We start from the raw sequence: 18,630 nt of genomic DNA, 5'->3' as shown, positions 1-18,630 counted from the left end.
TAGTTAAGGAAGCCCTGTGAGCTTTAGGAAAAAGCTGGCAATTTAGAAGCTCAACTTCCTTTTTCATTTGTTATTTCTAAAAAGCATATATTAAGTGCCTAGTTGTAAATACCAGGTAATCTACCAAGCCTTCCTCCCCTAACCACATTTTCTGAGCCAAAATGCATAGTTTGATATATCACCTGGTTATTGGGTGAATATTTTCAACAGAACGTACTAAAAAATCCAGGATGTCCTGTCACCCTACCTGACACAGCCTCTGATTCTTCAGGGTGTGCACAGGGTCAAAGCACACAGACAACAGAAACAATAAACGAGACAGCAATAGACAGCAGGTGTTTACATCAAGACAGGCCTAATTTGGTCTTAAAGGTAGATGACAAACAAAGGTATCTAACTGAAAAAAGAACTGGGAAAGAGTAAGATTTCTACATTTTGATTAAGCAGAGTGGCAATTTGCAATCTGATGGCCAGAATATTCAGAATAATTGCGATTCTGTGGTCCAGCGTGGGAGGATTTCATGGAATTCGGGGGCTGTTTAAAGGACTGGGAGCACTTTGTTGGCAATATGGGGGAAAGATAATATAGGCATACGATGTTGCCTTGGAAAGGTCATAAAGGCATAGGATGGCCCTCCATGGAGCACAACATAGAACTGTGTCCCCTGGAGTTGTGTCATGTGCCAGCTTTGTGAGCAGCCCAGGGGACAGTGACTGTGTCCTTCTAAGTGGCAAAGGTAATTGACTAAGAAATAGGAAGAAGGAAATCCCTGTAAATGTTGAACTTTATAGGTGCTGCTCCTCATGCTCTTCTTACTTTCATGCTTTTATTACATGAATTTCTAAATATTTCTCAAACCATCTTCTCTTTCCCTTTCTCGTTATCCTAGCTGAGACTGTCTCCATTTTCTATGAAAACTTTTTGATGCAGGGCTTTGTACATTTCCCCCTTTGCCCTTCATTCCGCCCTGCATCCCTTCCCATTCTGCTTCCAGACAACTTTATCCCAAACCTATATCTGACCATGTTGCTTTTCTGCCTAAAGCTTTTCTAGTAGTTTTCTATTTTATGATTAAAGTCAGCTCAGATTTTTAACATCATCATTTTTTTCTTCATCCTGAACTTTCCACTCAAGCAACACTGAACTGTTCATAGCTCCTTGAGCACACTATGGCATTTCGTGCCTCTGTGCCTTTGCTCATGCTGTCCTGTCCCTCTGGTTCCCCCTCACCCTCTCATCTTTGTCTAACTTCCAATTTGCTTGTCTCACATGCCCCTCCTGTGCTCACACTGGTTTGTGCTTATTTACCCTCATTACAGCACTCAGCACATACTACATTGTGTTTGTAGTATGTAGTATGTAGTATGTAGTGTCAACTCGGCGTCCAGCAGTATGCTTGGCAAATGCAGTTTGTAGTGGAGATCGTTACGGAATGGAACCGGAAGTGAAGAGATACTAGTTTACATGGGAAGAAATGTAATTTGATGCCTAAGACCTGGAAGCAATTGATGATTTATGATTTGATTGTGTAATTGGCCCCAAAGGCCAACAGCACAGATGTTACAGCTCCCTTACATAGATACATATTCACATCAATCCCAAATGGGCTCATCCACTTGATCCACTAAATTGCGAACATGTGTGGGGCATTATCTTTAAGGTAACAGTAACTAATTTTGCCTTCCACTTTTAACAGGAGAGCCCTCATTTTATGCTAATGAATGGTTAGGGTTGTGCTGCTAATGGCTGCTTGATGCTGACTCCTTCCATAACAGCACACTGGAGAGTATGACTTATGGGCTGGGTTTTTATTGTTCAAACTGGGAGTTAAACAATAGTCTCTTGGTAGCAATACACTGAAAGCCTAGGTGCTGCAGCAACTTCTGAGATGGAGCATTTGTGGACCCTGGTCTTTGGACAGTTGGACAAGTGCAGCTGGATTTGAGATATACCAAATCTTTTGTTTATCTGATATTCAGACTTAATGGGCATCATTTATCTGGCAACTTTACGTGGAAGTGACTTGAAAAATCTACCTCAAATTAGGAGTTAGGAAGAACTTTGGAAAAAGTGTCAGAATAACTGGTTTCCAGCCACAGCCCTGCGGAGATCTCTCAGCTGCTGTCTCCTTACCTTATGAAATGAGAGAGTTTCAGATTCAGTGGTTTTCAGATTTGACTTAGTTCAAAAACGTTGCACAAATGAAACTGTATTAGAAAGCCCAAAACGTAAAACAGATAAAAGCTGAGTTGCTCTGATCGAAGCTAAGTATGGGTCACTCCCCACTCCAAGGTCGTAGAAGGGAGCACAACTTGAAAACCACTGAACTTGATGATTCCTGAAATTCCGTCCACCTGTGACGGTGTGTGAGTCCAAGAGAATTTATTTCACAGGGAGTGACCATCCAGTTTATGGTTAATCCTACCTTGTCCTTTCCTATTTATAGTGGCAACGGCTAGAGAGATAAGGAAAGACAGGTATGATTATCCATAAGGTGGCATTTAGGAAGGACAAAATAGAATTATTACCTACCTTCGTTTATTCCTTCAACAGACATTTGTTGAGCGCTTACTACAGACAAGGCAATATCTTAGATACTTTGGAGGGAGAATACTGAGAAAACTTTAGGAAGACCTCTTAATTTGGTAGGAGAGCTAAAACTTGTGTACAAGTAATTATCTGCCTCTATTGAGATTTACTATGTGACAGGCATGTTATTGCTTCCAACTTTAGAAAACATTTCAGTGAACATTGGTCCGACTCACAGTTCTTGTTCTTTTCCACCTGCTCTCATCACAACCTTATTTCCTTTCAAATTTTTTTCTAAAACTTATAATGAGATGATTTCTCTACTTCTTGTTTTTACCTCTGGATTTGTCTAGGTGATTTAGAATATTTCTATGTATAAGAAGCCCTGCCTTTGCTGAGTGTGGGATGATAAATTCATAGCATGTTTTTTCCAAAAAGGTATTCCTGAGACCCAGCCTCCTCCCACAGCGTGCTGTGTCCCCACATCCTCAGAAGAGGTCATTTTGGATATCATTCTCATTTTCACCCACCCACACACTGAGATTTTACCAAATCTTGCCATTTCTTGCTCTGCAGGATTTGCTGACTTTTCTCCTTCCTTCTTTCTCTGCCTAATCCTCTTCTAAGCTCTGGTCATTTCACACCTGCCTTACTGCTATTTTCTTTTCCCAAGTCTCTTTCTCCCTCTCTTTAGTATTTTGTGTGACTCAGCAAAATTTCTTTTTAGCCACTCCAAGGCTCCCAGCAAGCTGTGAGCCCGCTGCTTTGTCCTTGTCTTTCTGCTATTGACAATTCTCAGGTGCATGTTTGACAAATGTCAACATTTTGACATGGCTCTCAAAGACCAGTTATTTTTTTAATTTGCTTTGGTTTTAAAAAAAAAAGCGCTTTCATTTTTCTTTTATGGATTACAAAATAATATGTTGATAGAGAAAATTTAAACATATACAGATTTTAAAATGTGAAAATCATATGTAATTCTACCTCCCCAAGTGGGGGAAAATAAACATCTAAAGTATATCCTTTTGGATTTTTTTATGCTTATATATTTTTTTCTTCAACAAGAATAGAAGCAAATGTACATACTGCTTTGTGGCTTGCTTTTTCATTTAACAAGATATAGTGAGCATCTTCTGATCTTATTAACTATTTTCTCTCAGTATCTTTAAAGACTGTATAGTGTTCCATCAGATGGACGTGCTATGATTTATTTAGCCTGCCCCATTTTGTTAGTCCTCTAGGTTTCCCTAGGTTTAATTAAAAATATTGGATCTAAAGATGAACATACATCGGTGCTTTTTTTCCCTTCAGTCAGTTCATAGAGAAAATCTTTACACTTCACTCACTGTTATCGCCATGTTTCACTTTGTGTTGTGTCAAACTTTCTCATGCTGCAATTAACCATTCCTGGCTCTCCTTCTTAGTCGTCCAAGATCTGATCATCTTCTTGTCAGTCCCGCTTCTTCTCTCACCTTTACACCACAGCTGTGCCAACAGGTTTTACCCGATGAACGCTACTCAGTTTTTCAGTTCTGCAGGTGGAAAGAAAAGCAGAGCCACCCCGAACTTTTTCTTTCCATTGTTATTGTTATTCCTGTCTCTTTCCTGAGAGCACAGAAGGAAGAAAACATTCTCTAATCCGACTTCACATAGCAGTGTAGTGGGGGAAGCCTCTACAATTGCTGTGTGACTCATTACACACACACACACACGTGCACAGTCACACAGTACTGCTCAGACACTCAGCTCAGCTCCAAGTTCCCAGTGAGGCTCCTGCAGAGGAGAGCACTGTGGGGCTAGCTCTTGAATCTGGCTGTGAAAAGAGAGTTGGGCACCAAGCAGTGTCATTTCAGGACCTTTCAGGGCTTATTTTATGTTATGACACAAAAATTCTTTAGCAGAGGAGGGAAAAAACTGTGGTTTTTCAAGCTGAATTCTGTGAGGCCCTAGGGTTCTACCTCAGTATCTCAGGGGCCATCTCAGATGGGGACCAGGAGGCAAAGATAGTGAGGGGGCCCAGACTGATTTGTCCTTTTTCCCTGTCAGAAAGGAAGATGTAGAGAGTGCTGGAAGGAAGCGAGGGGCTTTCTGGAGTAAGCAGAGGTTGTGTCTTGACCCAAGGTTCCTAGTCTCTTTCTCTTTCTTCCTTTTATGAAAGGAGGGGGCTACTGGGCCTGGGAGGAAGCCCAAGAGAATCCCCCGGGGGTTGGAGATATGGGCTGCTGCTTGCTGCTCCTCTGGAACTCTGTGAGTGCTGAGCCAGGAGGGCTGTGTGACAGAGCCAGGGAGAGAGGGAAGGGGACAGCTGCGTCTCTACTGCATGGCATGGCAGACACACTTCAATTTTCCCATGGGCCCTGAGTGAGCTGGAAAGTGAGTGGGGAACAGGGACTGTTTGTCCCCTCACCACTGCTGGAGGCTTGTGCTCCTGGTGGGAGAAGCCAGGGCCATTCACAGGGTGTGATGGAGGAGGAAACAGGGCTCTCTCTGCAGGGTCATCTATGACACCTCACTGGGTGGGAGAAAATGAGCAGAGGAATGACCAAGAACCTGATGAGTAACGTTTTTATCACCTCCGTACATCCAGACATTTGGATTGTCCTCTATAAGACTCAGACCTGTGCGACTGGAGTCCAGTGTGAGGTGCCCTGGAAGCTGATGGGTAGACTGCTAGGGGTCAAGTAAGCCAGGTAGAGAACTTAGGACTGCATGGGGCCTGATAATAATGATGATCTTACCTAAGAAGATGACAGTTTAAACAAGAAATGATAGAAAGAAAATTGCTGGATTGGGCTGAGTTTTCCAGATTGGATTAAATTTAGTTTTGTCATTGCTGAGAATGAATGAGTACTCATAAAAGAAAAATTCAAGTATTTATAAAAATGAAGTGAATTTTATGCTTGCGTATAAATTATTTATGACTGTCTAAGTCACATCTGCTATTCTATTTTACCAGTGAGAAATGAGGCCCAGAGAAGGGGAGCGATTTATTCAAGGATTGAGTTATTGAGCAGCAGAGTTGGCCCTGGAACCCATTTACTCCCACCCTCACTCCTCCAGCGCCCTCCAGAGGAAAGCCACAGGAACACACCCATTGCCAAACTGCATTGGGCTTACTGACTTGTAATGAGAGAGAATGAATGTCATGGAGAAACATGGCAGGGGCGAGAATGGGGCGGTCTCAGGATGGACATGTAGGATTTGGGCTTCTGGTAAGTGATTTAGGAGCAGGTTCAAAGAAGTGAGCCTTTGCTCTGAATTAGATGCTGTCTGAAATAAGACATTGCTGTCCAACAGGGGAGATGATGTATCTGAGGAAACAATCCATGGGTCCAGTGTGCTTTGGGACATCTTCTGCTAACGCAAACAGGAAGCTTGAATAAATATACCCAAGTTAAAGAGATAATTCATAGTGAGCATGTAATTTGATGCAATGGATTTTCCTTAGTTTTGGCGAGTAGAGGGCAGGTTGCTTTTTAGAAATTTGAACAATGTAAGTTAATGGATAGATTAGGTTTGACATCTAGGCCCCAACCTTAATATGTCATCACAAGAGTAAGCTATCCAAAAGCGGAGAGATCCAAAATACTTGTTTCTCCTCTATTTTGCAAGTAGAGATTTTTCCTGCCTTTCTTCTCCATGGCTCTCACAACATAAGACTCTGAAAATCTCTGCTATCCATCTCATTATAAAGCCCAAGACCTGATCTAGACAGAAAAGGAACTATTGAAATAAAGAGCTTGTGTACATTTTAATTTATTATGACTATGAGGGTAATAACCAGATACTCAGAGCTCTTGCTGGAAATGCCATTTGCATTATGCTCAGATTTTGGAGAAAAGGGATAAGGAGCATCTGAAGTGGAAATGGGGATTTTTCTGGGTTCTCTAGTTGGTATTTGAGTTGGCCTCTGGCTGAGAGAGGATGAGCGCCTTGGAGGGGATGTGAATGAACCCTAAATTTCAGAGTGGGTGGACAAAAGCTTATGAAAAAACCAGAGAAAGCTTGTGGATGTGGTGTTTTGTGGGGTTCCATAGATTAATTCCTGGCTGAATTTCAGGACCCTGATGAACAATTTGGCTTATGAACTCTATATATACGCACATAGAGCTATATAGACCAAAAAGCTTCTTCAGACATCTGTAAATCGAGGTAGAAACACCGTTTTTTCTTAAGCCTTATAAAAAGCAGGAGTGTAATGGGTGGGGGACCCTCTAAGTGAATAATCTCAGGTGCAGAGGAACCGTTTTGAAATCCTCTGCAAACATTCAGCAGGTGAAACAGCTAGAAGCTGAGACGGCTATGAGGAGACTGGGATTGGGCAAGGGGAAGAGTGCCCTGTGGGAAAGCAATGTTGAGTCCCTGCCAGAGTCAGGAAACATCAGGGTCAAAATGGGCTGCTTCTTGGGAGACAACATTGAGAGAGCCCTTGCATACTGTCCTGTTGTCTGAGAATCCAGGTGCTGCTCAGAGGAAGTGAGAGATCCAGGGAGCTCCCATTGCTGAGATCTGGGTTTTAAAAAGTTTCCTTCTCGCCTGCTCCATGTTAATTAAACTGAACATGGGGAAGGTGCAGACACCTGTGGGGAGAAGCCCAGCGTGCCAGGTGAAGCTGTTGCTCAGGGAGTGCAGTTCATTTCTGCTAGTTGGATCTCTGTTCCAACTTCTAGCTGTGTAACCTTGACTAAATTCTCTGTGCATTGAGTTCCACATTTGTCAAAGGGAATTGTAAATGCCCTCTTCCTAGAGTTAATTTGAGGATGAAGGAAGATTGGGCTTTTAAAATGGCTGTGGCAGGTCCTAACGCACAGATGATTCTCAATGAACATTGGCTCATTTCTTCCTCCCTGAGCAGAAAGTAACACTTTCCCTTTAGGCAATCTAATAAGCCTGGAGTCGCAGGGACCGGACTCGAGTTGGAGGGAAAGGGTTTTCGCACATCATCCTCTTTCTAATTCTTGCTTTAACATAGATTACAAGGAACAGAGCAATTCTCTGCAGGAGGCTTGGTGTTTGGATCCCCTACAACCCTTCAAGCCATAGGACTGAAGACGCATTACTCCTAATTATCTGTAGCCAGAAAGAGATGGATCTTATTGGGTTGACTGACACCACTTATGAACATGGACACTGGTTTATTAATTATTCTCCCCCTCCAAACAGCATGAGCGTCGTGTAAAACTTGGCATTTCCAAGTCTCAGCGGGCAGCCAGCAGCTAAAATTGTCAAGAGAGTTCCAAATCCTAGTTAATAGCCTTGTTCTTTTTCCTGTTTTCATGAATCCTGGTGGAAGTTAGATGGATGAAAACAAAGAAGGCTTAAAAATGGTTGCACTAAAGAAACCAATCCTGCTGGGAAGGATTCACTCCTTTTTTTTAGCCTTGACTTACCATTCTGGCGCTTCAAGTACACAGCTGTTTATTGAAAGCCAAGCTTCTTGCTACCAAGACCAATTCCTCCTCGTCTACCTGGACTTTTCCAGGCCATATCACTGAAAGTCTTGAGTTCTCGTAAACCTTACTGTCCTGGACCAACTGGGACTGTTGGTCACCCTACTGGAAAGGACCAAGGCAAATCGTTGAGAAAGAGACAGCTTCAATGAACTCTGGAACTACAGGCTGAGATCAGGAGAAGGAAAGTCAAGGTAGGGGGTTAGTGGCTTTAAGCAGGCCTCTAGAGTTACAAAATAGAACTCTTTAATCGTTGAGGAAATCCAGAAGTTGGAGAGGTCACTGAGGTCACTTTGGATAACCGATAAGCAAAATAATCAAACACCACAAAACACAGAAACAAAGAAAATTCACTCCCCTCCCAAAGTTGAAATGTGGAGTAGCCTCAGACAAAGTCCTCCTTTGGGACTAGGGGCAGAGGAAATAAATCAGCTTTCTAGGGAACTGGTCTGCAGAGAAGGACTCATCAAAATCACCTGGAGTGCTTATTAAACAATTTCCTGGACCCCACACCGAATCCACCAGACATAATTACTAGGGATAAGGACTGGGAATCTGTCCTTTTAATAAGCACTGTGAATGACTCTAATGTGAAGTGAGGGAATCATTTGCTCTGGGGCAATGATCTTCAAATATTTTGACCACTCATTCCCAGCAAAAAAACCCTAAAAATAAGTATATATCTTTGACACATGTATATGCATTTATTTATATATTTCTCTCTTTCTCTCTATTACTCCTACTCATCTTTTAAGTTTCCATTTCACACCTTGAGGAATGATTAAATTGGCTTGGTTTATGTTCTTTTGTACCTTGGATCTGTCTTTTCAGAACACACTCCTGTCTCCTAGCCTGGAGTTTCATGAAGGCAAAGGACTATGCCTATTTTATTCACCTTTTTTCTTGCAGCATCAGAGTACTTGGTCCATCATAGTAGCTCAATAAAATATTGGTTTGAATTGCATTTGGGACTCCTCCTTAAAAGAGAGAGATAGCTTGTCCATGGAACAGTGCTGGTTAATGCTAACATTGCATGTCCAAACTGCTTCATGTTTCCATGGAAACATAACCAGTAGTTCGTGTAGGCACCTTCACCTGTCAGTGCCAGGTACCCAAAGAGAGTTTAAAATCCCATTTCCTGGTCTCCAGCTGGTTTTCTCCTGCAGTGGCAGAACTGCTGCTGCAGGAGAAAGGGCTCTCCATTGAAAGAGCAGCAGGAGACATCAGTAAGAGGCTTTCAATCCAGACAAGTAAGGAGGAATGGAGTGGAACAGCTTCACTCTTCAAACAATACCTCCCCTCAGGTGGCATGACTCAAGGGAGAAGCCTTCTTGGGCAGGGAGGCAAGAGAACAAATCCACTTCACTCTCTGGGGGGCCTTATTGTTGAGTTCCAGTGATGGCTAACATCAATTATGCCATTACTACTTAATAGCACCTTTGAAAATGGGAATTGCTGGCTTTGGAAAAAAACCTAGTCAGTTTCTTTATCTTCCATTGATGGAAAAGATCAACATCAAAATGAAGATTGAAAGACATGGAGCACATTGATGGCTATATAACCACTTCCAGGCATGGGAGGTAGATGTTGTGCACATTTAAGTTTGTAGAATGTTGTAGCTGGAGAGATCTCCAAGATTCTGATGCTTAATCTGTATCATTGCTGAGGTGTTGTGAAATAACCCAAACTAATTTGCTCATGTGCAACCATTAGGTTCTTTTTGGAAAATGTTTTTAATGATTTGAAACTTGTGAGGGTTATATGCTCTTGCTTACAACTTCCTACAAGATTATGATGAAAGCAAGTTTCAGACCAAATCCTGCCACATACATTTAGTAGCAGTCAGGCCTCAAAATGATCAGATCTGATCTTTGAGATTCTCTGACCATTGTTAAAAAAATTATTCTTGACACTTGTTAAAATAGTAAGGCAGACTTTATTCAGGACTATCAAGATAGATATAGGGACTAATGCGATGAGATTTTGCTGTAGGGGAGAGAAATTTGGCTCAAATCCTAATACAACAAGGAAAAGTGGGAATTTGTAACCAAAGAACAGGGTGTGAATGTGTGTTGGGGTCAGTGGATGGAAAATTATTAAGAGGAAACATCAAAGATAAGGGAGGGATTCTAGCTAAATTGACCTGATAGGATTCTTGCTGAAGGCAGGCTAGGATGATAAGACATCACCTGGTTGGTGGAAGATGAGGAACCTGATTAGACATCAAGACTGATCAGATGTGGAGGATGGGGGATTTTGGCTAAACTGACTTAGTAGGATTCTGGGCCTAGTTGAAAAAAGCTCAGGGGAGTCTATCTGGAGTTTGGTCAAGGAGAGAATCTTTGTCACCATATCTGGTGTGAAAGGTCCATGAGAGGAAAATGCAGCAATATTCTGGAAGCTAGATTCAGCTAGCTTTATAGGTGGATATTGACACCAAGAATCCTCTGAACCAGTAGCTGTTCTGTCTGGAATCAAGCCTGGGGTACATTTCAAAGGATACAGATCGCTGGACTTGCTAGATTTATTTACCCTACTTGTGCAAGAGCAGGAAGTGCCTTTACAATACTTTTAGCCAAGCCACACATCTTGAAGAGCATTCATACTAGTGAAAAACCGCAGCTCATTACCACTACCTGGAGTTGATAAAGGTAGTCGATACTGTTGGAGGAGCACTCTGAGGTGTGACTTTCCATCACAGTGTTTCAAACACTAGCTACCACCTGTGGAGCGGTGTTCTCCCTAGTGTGATGGATCACTCCAGGAGTATAGCTTGGAACCAGCAGGTGGTCAATGCCAATGTATTTAATATAAATTACAGACTCACAGAATAATGGTACTTAGGATTAAAAAAAATCTATAATTATAACCTAAACATAACAAAGTAATCTTGTGCTTCTTAATTGTTTAGTGCACAGGTTATATATGGGAATGATTTTAAAGAAATCTGTTATCAACAACAAATGAGTAATTAAACAAAATTTTTACTCAGTCTAATGAGGTGGCAAACAACATTCCTAATGGACAGCAGAACTTAAAGTATTTGTCCAATCATTGTCCCTCTCAAAATATTCCTCATGAACAGAAGTTGCATCCAGAAGCTCTTTTCTCTCAACTCCCAACTCTAAATATTCTTCCAAACCCAAATTCATTTCTCTCTTTCCGTCTTCTCTCACTCTTTTCTCTCATAACTGTTTTTTCCCTTCCTTGTGGAAATCTAGGCTTTCCTGTTGACTTCTCACCATTGTCACCATCTGCATAATAAAGCACAAAAGAGAGAGGTGGGTGGGGAGTTAGGGAGAATGCAGGGCCCAGGTCAGAATTGTTGGAGGAGGGGAAGAGAGTGCAAATAGTCATTCTTTTTCTTTTCTTTCCTGTAATGTAACTTATTCAAACCCCAAGTTCATGGATGAGTATGATATGTCTAGCTATAGCTTATTCACTTTGGATCTCTTATTTCTCGTAATCACTCTCTCCCATTAATATACATATTACTACTAAAATTAAAATATTTTTATGTTTTAGATTTACTGTAGCAATAACATATATGCCACTGGAATTATTACAAACTTCAACTGCTAATTGAGTTACTATTTTTCTTGTGTTTAGAGATGATAGCAATAAAATTGATTCTCAGCTCTACCACTGCAATGTTTAAACACATAGCAAATGATAAATAGAGCAACAGGGGGGCCTGTAACTAATAAATAGTCTCCTTGGAGAGAGTTGGCTTTGGTACCTCTCACAGTGGGAGTCAGCTTATTTGACCCGGTAATTAGTGGGACATAAGAAATGAAGGATGGAGAATCCTTGGTCTCATTCTATTTCTGCACTACTCTGATAAAGAAAAGAATATCCAGAGAAGGGCAAAGGTTTTCCTAAGATTAAACCGGCCAGTTAGTGACAGAACCAGGACCAGAACCTCTCTTTCATGCAGTCTCTTTGCCAGATTTTGGTCGGCAGAAAATGGTTTGTTTAGACTAGGACAGAAGAATATAGAAATGGAATTTTACTTCTACGAATATGCAGAATTGAGCTTTGGGTAACTGGGAAATTTTGGATGAAGAGAAACAAAGGAAGAGGTCATCTTCGTGCAGCATAATACAATTTGGCATCTGTTCTCCCACGTGTCTGCTCATGAAAAAGGCACTTAAGCACATCTCCTAGGCTGTTGCTGTTAGTTAAGTTGCAAAGCAACCTCTGGGAAACTTTGCTATGATTGGGACTTCCTTTGGCCTGCTGATAACAGGACGGGCAATGCCCAGAGCCTCAAGCAGAGGAGGTCTACTTTAAAGAGAAGGGATTGTCAAAGAAAAATTGCACTGAGTAGAGTTAAAAAGGCAAGGAAGATTTTATTCAAGACTAGAGGTCCAGACTATGCAATAGGGGAGAATGAAGTCAACTCCACTGAAACAAAAGGCGGAGGACCTGAAACATGGAGGCGAGCTAGTGGAAAAGTCCTGGAGGGTGTTAGGGAGGAGGTTGGTCAACAGGATTAGACCAACTGTGTTTGCTAATCGGTGCTTATTGAAGTTATGCTCCTCCGCTCCCCCAGAGCCTGGGAGATAGGGGCCTGTCTTCCGTGATGATTACGTTTCAAAGGGCTAGCTCAGGTCCTAGAGAAAGATTCCTATGTTGCAGAAGATTTACTCTCAAAGGAACAGAGAAAGAATTTACAATTGCAAATTTTCTAAAGTAAATGCTCTAAGAAAAGGGAGGTGGTCAGGGGCCTACAGTCAGAAAGTAAATGGGTCTAAAGTTTAGTCAAGCTGAGGAGCAGGTGAAGGTACTCTTTGTCAGGGGTTTGAGGCCCAGAAGCAAGTAAATGCAGGTGTGTCAACTAAGATAAACTAGGTTACACTGGGAAGAGACCCTGTTCAAAAATTCCCCACCACAGGCAAGCCAGCAATACCGGAAGTCCCACTGAAGGTGATTCATTCTTCTGGTGTAGCTTTACTCTCCCAGCTTAGTCCACTTGTAAAATGCAGCAGTGAGTGGACCTAAGGGAAGATGGAAACAGAGCCCCGCCAAAGTGGCCACCTCAGGGGAGTTGGAAGAGGAAATGTTTGAAGGGGTAAGGGAAGATGGTTTTTAAACATTTTTGAAGTATAATCTTACTGAAAATTTACCTTCAACTTAGAGAAATCTAGAACATTCCATTTTTGCACACCTGCATGCATAGCCAGTGTACCTCTTCCCACTCCTAGATGTAACTCCCTTGTATTTACCTTTGTACCCGTAGGCCCTCAGTGATGCTCAGCACCTGGCAGTGCACAGTCAGTGGCTGCTACAAAGCTATTCTGGTTTCCTGAGTCTATGTTTCAGGAGCTTCTGGGTTTTGGGTCACACCACTTCTTGGGTCTAGGGAGCCCACAGCTTGGCTTTTATGAGTGTCGGTGGCTGTGAGTGCTCCTCTGTAGGGCAGCTGTATTGCTCACCCCAGGGGCTATTCCTTGTAATGTACTCAAGGGGGTGCTGTGAACTTAGAGTTCAATGTGAACAGTGCCCCCTGGAGTTGTTCAAGGTGAAGGTTGCAGACATTCATCTCTCCCCTTTCAAAGGCTGCTTCAACCTCCCGCTCTTCTTTGGCCAGTGGGTGTGTTTCCTGCACAGTGAAGGAGGTGTGGATGGCAGGCCTGTGCTGTCCTGGCTTTCCTGATTTCTGAGATGAGTGGTCTTTCTGAATCCTGTCAAAAGCTGTTCCAGAGGCTAGACTAGGAAGGATTCAAAAGGACACTCTGATCAAGAAATCTCTTTCTGGAGCATCTTGTTTTCCTCTACCTGACAAAATCTTGCTTATCCTTCATGACCCAGCTTGGATGTCACCTCCTCTGTGACATTTTCACCACTTCCTGAGGTAGGGTTAGAAGGTTCTCAGGGTTGGACCCCTTTCCTCTGGGCCTCCTTAGTGCACTGCTTATCCTCTACAACAGGAAGGATGGCATTTATTGAGCACAGCCTCTGTGTCAGGTGTCTTCCTGGGTGTTTTAAATGCCTAGTTTCATTTAATCGTCTCCAGAATGCTCTGGAAAGATGTTATTTCTCAGGTGAGGACTGACTTCAGGAAGGCCAGTTTGACTGAGGTCACCCAGCTAGCGGGGAATGGAGCTAGGATTCAAACCCAGGCTACCTGACTCCAGATGACATGGAAGTGCTTTTTCTACTACACTTCATGGATTCCCTGTGGCTTTTGCATCACTCTGCACTGTAATTGAGTATTTGCAGTCAACACAAGGCCAGATCTGTGAAGTTAGAGACCGTGTCCTATTATCTTTGAATCTTTGCATCGTAGCATCCTGCCTGACCCACACAGGAGACATTTGGTAAATGCCCAAATTGTCACTAATTAGTTGAAAATTCAGTCGCATTAATAAGCAAATACCCAGGGAAGAATGGAGTCTCAGAGGGCCCTTTAGTCTTCATTTAGCGTGGAATGACTTCCATGTGGCTAAATCTAATTGTCAATGCACAATCACTGTCTTATCTGACCCGTTCACATTTGAATCATTTGATATTGACGCCACCTCTTAATACCTGAGGCTATGCTCTCCTGGTGTTCTGCCTCCCTCAGTGGTCACTTCTTGGCTGGCTTGCTGGCCCCTCCTCTTCTTGCCTGTCCTCTTCCTGTCCCATCGTTGGTTCTCAGTCTTCTCCTGGCTTGCTCACTCACTTGGGGATCTCAGCCCACCTCAGACCTTTAAACACCACCTACATAGGGAAAAATCATACTTAATCTATAGATCCAGCCCTAATCTCTCTCCTGAATCCTGACACATATATTCACCTGGTACATATGTCCCCTCAGATGTCTAGTAGATGCCTCTGACATGTCCAAAGCTGAACTTCTGATTCCACCTCCTGCTCCTCAAATGCACCCTCCCTAAGAAAAACTGCTCCTCTACAGACGCCCCCTTCCTGAAGTCTTCCTTGACTCATCTCTTCTTCTTATACCTCATATCCAATCCTTAGGGAATTCTGGTGGTTCAGCCCGTACTTAGAATGTATACAGAATCTGATCACTTTGCATCACTTCACTGCTGCCAAGTCTCCATGACTTCTTGTCTGGATAGCTCTCTGTGCTTCTCTCCTTAGCCCACCACTCACTCCTCCTTAAAATTTTCTGAACACAGTAGCAGCAATCTTTTCTTTTCCGGCTTTATTGAGGTATAATTGACATATAACCCTGTGTAAGTTTAAGGAATACAATGTGATGATTTCATACAATACACATATGTATTACAAAGTGATTACCACGATAAGGTAGTTAACATCTCCATCACCATACATAATTACCTTTTTTTTGGTCATGAGAACATTTAAGATCTACTCTCTTAGCAACTTTCTAGTATATAATACGGTATTCTTAACTATAGTCACCATGCTTTAGATTAGGTTCCCCAGACTTAATCATCTTATAACTGGAAGTTCGTAAACTTTGACCAACATCTCCCCATTTCCCCCACCCCCTAGCTCCTGTCAACCACCATTATACTCTCTGTTTCTATGAGTTCAGCCTTTTTTTGATTCCTTTTATAAGTGAGAACATACAGTATTTGTCTTTGTCTGATTTATTTCACTTAGCATAATGCCCTCAAGTTCCACCCCATGTTGTCACAGATAGCAGGATTTCCTTCTTTTTATGGCTGAATAATATTCCGTTATATATATATTCCACATTTTCTTTATCCATGCATCTTATGTTGATGGAGATGTAGGTTGCTTTCATCTCTTGGCTATTGTGAATAATGCTGCAATGAACATGGAAGTGCAGGTATCTCTGCAAGGTAGGCTTCATTTCCTTTGGCTATATAACCAGAAGTGGAATTGCTGGATCATATGGTAGTTCTATTTTTAATTTTTTGAGGAACCTCCGTACTGTTTCCCATAGTGTCTGTACCTATTTACATTCCAACCAATAGTGCACAAGTGTTCCCTTTTCTCCACATCCTTGTCAATACTTGTTATCTCTTGTCTTTTTGATAGTAGCCATTCCAACAGTTGGGAAGTGGTACCTCACTGTGGTTTTGATTTGTATTTCTCTGATGATTAGTGATGTTGAGCATCTTTTCATTTACCTGTTGGCCACTTGTATATCTTCTTTGGAAAATTATTTTTCAGGTCCTCTGTAATTTTTTAATCAGATTATTTGTTTTCTTTTGCTATTGAGTTGTGTGAGTTCTTTATATGTTTTGGATATTAACCCCTTTTCAGATATGTGGTTTACAAAAATTTTCTCCCGTTTCATAAGTTGCCTTTTCATTATGTTGATTATTTCCTTTGCTGTGCAGAAAATGTTTAGTTTGATGTAGTCCCACTTGTTTATTTTTGCTTTTGTTTTTGGTGTTATATCCAAAAAATTCTTGCCAAGACTGATGTCAAGGAGCTTCTTTCCCCCATTTTCTTCTAAGACTTTTATGGTATCAGGTCCTATGTTTAAGTCTTTAATTCATTTGAAGTTAATTTCTGTGAGTGGTATAAGATAGGGGTCCAGTTTCATTTTTCTGCATGTGGTTATCCAGTTTTCTCAACATTGTTTGTTGGAGAGACTATCATTTTCCCATTGAGTGTTCTCAGCTCTCTTGTCAAATCTTAGTTGACTATATGCATGGGATTACTTCCGTGCTCTCACTTCTGTTCTATTGGTGTGTGTGTCTGTTTTTATGCCAGTACTATACTGTTTTGATTACTATAGACTTATAATATAGTTTGAAATAGAAAGGGTGATGCCCCAGCTTTGTCCTTCTTTACAGGATTGCTTTGGCTATTTGTGGTTTCATGTGAATTTTAGAATTGTTTTTTCTATCTCTGTGTAAAATACCATTAGAATTTTGATGAGGATTGCATTGAATCTATAGATGGATTTGGATAGTATGGGCATTATAACAATATTAATTCTTCTGGTCAGTGAACATGGGATATCTTTCAATTTATTTATATCTTCTTCAATGTCTTATAGTTTTCAGTATACAGATCTTTCACCTCCTTGGTTAAATGTATTCCTAAACATTTTATTGTTTTTGTTGCTATTTTAAAAGAGATTGTTCTCTTTATTTTCTTTTTCAAGAGTTCATTGCCGTGTATAGAAATGCACTGATTTGTATATGTTGATTTTGTATCCAACAACTTTCCTGAACTCATTTATCAGTTCTAACAGATTTTTTGGTGGAGTCTCAGGAATTTCTACATATAAGATCATGCCATCTGTGGAGACAATTTTACTTCTTCCTTTTTAATTGGATGTCTTTTATTTCTTTTTCTTGCCTAATTGCTCTGGCTAGGACTTCCAGTACTATGTTGAATAGAAGTTGTGAGAGTGGACATCCTTGTCTTGTTCCTGATCTTAGAGGAAAAGCTTTCAACCTTGCACCATTGAGTATGATGTTAACTGTGATCTTGTCGTATATAGTCTACACTATATTGAGCTACATTCCTTCTATACCAAATTTGTTGAGAGTTTTCTTTATCCTGAAAAGATGTTGAATTAGGTCAAATATTTTTTATGCATCTATTTAGATGATCATGTGATATTTTATCTTTCATTTTATTAATGTGGTGTATCATGTTTATTGATTTGTGTATGTTGAACCAGCTTTGCATCTCACGGATAAATCCCACTTGATTATGGTGTATGATACTTTTACTATGCTGTTAAATTTGGTTTGCTAGTATTTTGTTGAGAACTGTTGCATCTATATTCATCAGGGGTATTGACCTGTCATTTTCTTTTCCTATAGTGTCCTTGTCTGGCTTTGGTATCAGGGTAATGCTGGCTTCATAAAACGATTTTGAGAGTCTTCCTTCCTCTTCAATTTTTTGGAAGAGTTTGAAAAGGATTGGCATTAATTCTTCTTTAAATGTTTGGTAGAATTCACCAATAAAACTATCTGGTCCTGGGTTTTTATTTTTTGGGTGGTTTTTGATTACTGATTCAATCTCCTACTCTTTATTGGTCTGTTCAGATTTCCTATTTCTTCATGATTCAGTCTTGTATATTTCTAGGTTATATGGTTGTATGTTTCTAGGAATTTATCCATTTTTTTTTAGGTTATCCAATTTGCTGGCATATAATTGTTCTTAGTAGTCTCTTATGATCTTTTGTATTTCTGTGGTATCAGTTGTAATATCTCTTCTTTCACTTCTGATTTTATTTATATGAATCTTCTCTTTTTTTCTTAGTTAGCCTAGCTAAAGATTTGTTAAGTTTTTTGAAAAACCAGGTCTTAGTTTTGCTGATCTTTTCTATTTTTTTTCTGGTCTATATTTTATTTATTTCTACTTTGCTCTTTGTTTTTTTCTTATTTCTGCTGTCTTTGGGCTTAGTTTGTTCTTTTTCTAGTTCCGTGAGGTGTAAAGTTAGGTTTTTTATTTGAGATATTTCATTTTTTAGTAATGTATGTGTTTATAGCTATGAACTTCTCTCTTAAAACTTCTTCTGTGGTATCCCATAAGTTTTGGTATGTTTTGTTTTCATTTTCACTAGTTTCAAGATTTTTCTTTCTCTTTGATTTCTTCTTTGATCCATTGGTTGTTCAGGATTATGCTGTTTAATTTCCACATATTTGTGCATTTCCAATTTTCCTCCTGTTATTGATTTTTAGTTTCAGACTATTGAATTCAGAAAAGATACTTAGTATGATTTCAATCTTCTTA

At 40.7% G+C, this 18,630-nt stretch overlaps 1 long non-coding RNA gene across 1 annotated transcript; it reads right to left on the bottom strand.

The window, feature by feature from the left end:
• Positions 1-11,158: 11,158 nt before the first annotated feature.
• LOC139084520 (uncharacterized) lies at positions 11,159-16,056 on the bottom strand. The gene is made up of 2 exons (XR_011542083.1): positions 14,515-16,056; positions 11,159-11,234 (listed from the first exon to the last, which is right to left on the bottom strand). It is a non-coding gene; the product is annotated as an uncharacterized lncRNA (long non-coding RNA).
• Between the last annotated feature and the right edge of the window lie 2,574 nt (positions 16,057-18,630).

The sequence above is a fragment of the Equus przewalskii genome, chromosome 1 (genome assembly GCF_037783145.1).
Source record: "Equus przewalskii isolate Varuska chromosome 1, EquPr2, whole genome shotgun sequence".
Lineage (NCBI taxonomy): Eukaryota > Metazoa > Chordata > Mammalia > Perissodactyla > Equidae > Equus > Equus przewalskii.
The sequence above is the reverse complement of the archived record's forward strand: the minus strand, read 5'-3'. Positions and strand labels throughout refer to the sequence as shown.